A 4378-nucleotide genomic window follows, 5' to 3' on the forward strand; every position below is an offset into this window, starting at 1 on the left:
TACAGTTGTTAAAATGTGGGCTAAAATTGGAGTTACGAGTATATACTGTAATCGCAGATTATTGGAACAACTTTTGAATAATTCTTCCCAGAAAAGAGATACTTGTACCCAAGTTTCTATTGTAAATGCCCAGCATGCTTATAAAAATTAAATCTTAATATAATATAACTCCTAATTATTCCAACAGTAACAATTTCCACAATTTTATTTTCGCTCTTGCATTGTATTTTTTTTTTGCTAATTCATCTGCTAAATTAGTAGGTATTTCATAATAAAGAATGCTAAACAGTTTACTATTGGGTGACAGCGGAATGTTTACATGTGAAGCCAGGTGATTTGAACAAAAAGCTCTTGAGGTGATTGGATGGTTGCTTATTAAAATTGAAAATAAAAAGATTGTTTCGTTTCATTTAATCGTAGACCCATCCCGAGGACAAAAATCGCTAATTGTTTGAATGCCGCTCAATTTTAATGTACATAGATAGGTATTCAATAAATTTTGACGTCTCTTGAACTGACAGTTCAAATTTCACAAAAAATGTTCTGTGTTGACAGACGTAAAAATAATTCTCCATCGAATGTTACGGAAAATTGCGTCATTCCATGGGCAACATCTACTGTTACATAATAGTTCTAGTCATCTCCCGATTTTTCCCGATTTCTTCAAATTTCTCCCGATTCTTAGGCGACAATTCTCCCGATTTTGAATTTTTAGTTTCGGGAACACTGGTTTCCGCCGCGACCGGGCGGCAAGCGGACGTCTAGTTCAAGCCAGTCTAGTTAATGACATTTTAAAGAAATTCCTCGCTTAAAAATGGGGAGCAAAATACCCTTGGAAAAAAGTTTTATTAGAAAACACAAATTACGACATCAAAAACGTACGTGGGAGATATATTTTCAGAAAAAACAAAGGTTAGTGATATTTGATTATCCGTGTACATTGTACGTACTTATATGCTACAGGGTCGTTTGAAAGAATCAGTCAGAATAAGCACATATTTTTTATAACATTTGGCGATAATTTTGTGTTGTTTAATTTCCAGGGAAAAGAATCAACAATGGACTATCAGGAGTTTATGTCTGTCATTGATGTTTCATGTATAAATGTTAAAACTTATGCCAAAGTACGTGAAACTGTTTGTGTGGTCAAATTGGTGGTCAAAAAGTGCCACGAACCAAATGAATTTTGATTCTTGATGTGCGATTCAAATAATTTTTTTTCCTTAATTTCTATTTCATTGTCCAATTCACTTACATTGGTATAATTCAACATATTTAATATTTTTTGTGTTACTTTTTGTCAGTTTCATAATGTCATATTGTGAATTGAGCTTCTTGTTTAAGGAAAAAAGACGAGGTTATTTTTGACATACTAACCTATGATTTTTTAATAGAAATTTACCTCGTGAATTTAATAACATTTCGACATTAGACGACATTAGACGAGTCAGGTCGCTCCGTTAACTATGAAAACAAATACATGAAAGCGATACAATATTATGCAATCGCATAACTACATATGTAGGTAGGTACCGTAGAAAATAGTTGGAAATAAAACCTAGTTTTAATATATATACTACTTTAGTTGTAAGGAATAAACCCTATTTTCAATGTCACACATATCAAATCAAGTAATACTTTAAAAAAAAATTTGGAATTAAAACTTACCGGTAATACCTTTCGGACAAACGAATAAATCAGTAAAACAAAAGATTTTTACCCACCTTTGGAAAACTCATGTAAAATATTTTAACAAAACAAATTAAACAAATATTTGAATTCTTTTTTAAATGTATATTCATATACCTACATATTATTTTATATCTACCATGTCAACAAACTGCATTTGTATTTGTTTACGCACTCCGACGTATAATTTATAAATATGTGTGTAAATAATTATTAGGAAGAAAGCTACAACCGAGAATTTAACAACAATAATTGTTATTTCATCGGAACCATGCTGTAGTTTTCGTCAGCCGCGCGAGTGTACGGCTCGCAGCGGAATGAATTCGGTATTTCTGTCTCGTTTTAAAAAAACGTCCGATCGCGTGACCGTCTTTTAACGAAATTTGAATTCTCGTCCGCTGGTTAAGTAATGTTATAGTACATAACATAATAAACTGAGGATGAATCATATAAGCAGGCACAATACAAGCTATCATAGAGAGCTCGGTTGTATAAAGGAGTTCAATAATTGTAAATAATGACAAGATAAGTACTTATTTATATGTATACCAATTTATTATATTTATTATTGAACTTCGGTCATATAATTAGTCATTATCATTTCAGGTATTGGTGCATGCGTGATTTAAAATTAATGGTATTCCTGAATAATGGATTAAATTATTCTAATTAAATAAACTATTAATTTTCCACATTAGGACTAATAAGTTTAAATCATATCAGTCAAGCTGTGAAGTAGGTGCCAAAATTATTTTTATTAATTAATAATTCTTTACTTTAAATTTGATTTTCTTTTGTTTAAATGTTTGTCAGAAACTGTCAATAATGGACAGATCTAAATTTAAATGATTGATTACTAACGATAAAAGATTTTCGCATGAACACCATTAATAAAGTTGAAAAATCACGAAATCTCTCAAAAATGTATACATAAAATACACGTTTAAAGTACAGAATTATCTATTAATTAATTAATTACAACAAAATGTTTTCTGATTTTCTGATAGGTACCTACCTACTTTATCCCTTGCTTGAATTGAAACAGTCAGTTCCAATTGGTAAATTACACTTAAATTCAATGCAAATTTGTGTTCATTGAACGTGAATTAGTTCACGCACAAATAACGCACATCACAGAAAATCGAAGTGTACCTTAATGCGACATAACGTGATCCCTAAATTGAACACCACACTCGGAACTCGAAATAATTTTCCTCCGATTGTTGCATCACATGAATTCTGCAAAGGGATTTTTTTGTGCATTCTGAACATCAGACTGGTTCACCAGCTTAAATAATAATTGTACTTATTTTTTATAACAAGAATTTAATATAATTTAATTTTTATTTAAGAATCTGTTCAACATCGGTTCTTAAGAGGGATTGCTAGGAGGCTAGGATTAGAAAAAGGCAAATACTCATATGATGAAATTGAACTAACTCTAAACCTCTCTCCTTTGGAAGTCCGTCGGGAAAGAAATGACCTCATTTGCTTCTTCAAAATTATAAATGGTATTATTGATTCACCTACTCTACTGCAACTCATTCCCTTCAATATCCCCTCGCACAGACTCAGAAATAATGAACTGCTCTTCCTCAACCATCATTCGACAAATTATGGATATTATTCACCATTGTCCAGAATGTGTAGACTGGTCAACTCAAGTCAAAACCTTAACTTTTTTGGGATAAGTCTGAATGATTTTTGCCGGTCGCTAAACAAGTGACGGAATATTATAAGTGTCCTGTGGTCCTGACCCACGGCGTAGTCTTGATTCGACTTGTCACATTATTTCCTTTATTATATCTGCCAAATGTCTTTGCTTTCATGTACCTTTGTCTACTCCTGTATTTTTAATTTTATTGTATTCGTGTTATTATTTTGTAATTTGGACGATGTCCGTTAGTAAATAAATAAATAATAGCGCAAGGAACACGAAGCCGATTTTATATTCAGTTAACTGTTTTTTTTCTGAGTGAAAAATTTATCTGACACCGTGAAAGAAAACTTTTGTTTTGTTTTACAGTTCTTTCAGCACGACCGGACGCTCCAAAAGTGCTCGCGGGCTGGACCACAAAGCCTAGCGGGCCGCAGTTTCCCCACCCCTGGCCTAACATATAGTTACTGTTAAAGAAACTACACTATATAGATTCCGAATATCAAATTACGGATAACATGAATATTTTCAGTAGGAACATGAAAAGGTTTCATTCGACTGTGAATCAATATGTGTTTGTTTAAGAGGAAGCTACAAGTAAAAATGTGTATATTCTTGATATAACTTATATTGTAGGTAATAGGTATTAAAATCGCTTGACCAATGGAGTCTAAAAACTTTCGATTTCAAGCACAAAAGTTAAACAAATGAAACTGTCACAGATAATCTAAGCTATAATACTGTATTTTTTACTGTAAATTGTTTTGCTTTACGCGTTCATACGTTTAAACAAAAAATATTTTTTTTAGTTTAGCATCAATATTTTTGATTCGAGTAATTTATTTTCTTATTTGTATTCCACTCAAGCGAAACGACAGGAAAACCTTCAATTTATCTAATTTTAAAAAAAATTAAAAAAAAAAAAAATATATATATATATAAAACACGCAACACGCACAAACACATATATCATTATAAATGCCGATATACATTCTCTTTTGATATTTTTCTTTTAGTGTTATAATTATATTT

Source organism: Hesperophylax consimilis, chromosome 17 (assembly GCF_061612785.1).
Source record: "Hesperophylax consimilis isolate HC1 chromosome 17, BYU_Hcon_1.0, whole genome shotgun sequence".
NCBI lineage: Eukaryota > Metazoa > Arthropoda > Insecta > Trichoptera > Limnephilidae > Hesperophylax > Hesperophylax consimilis.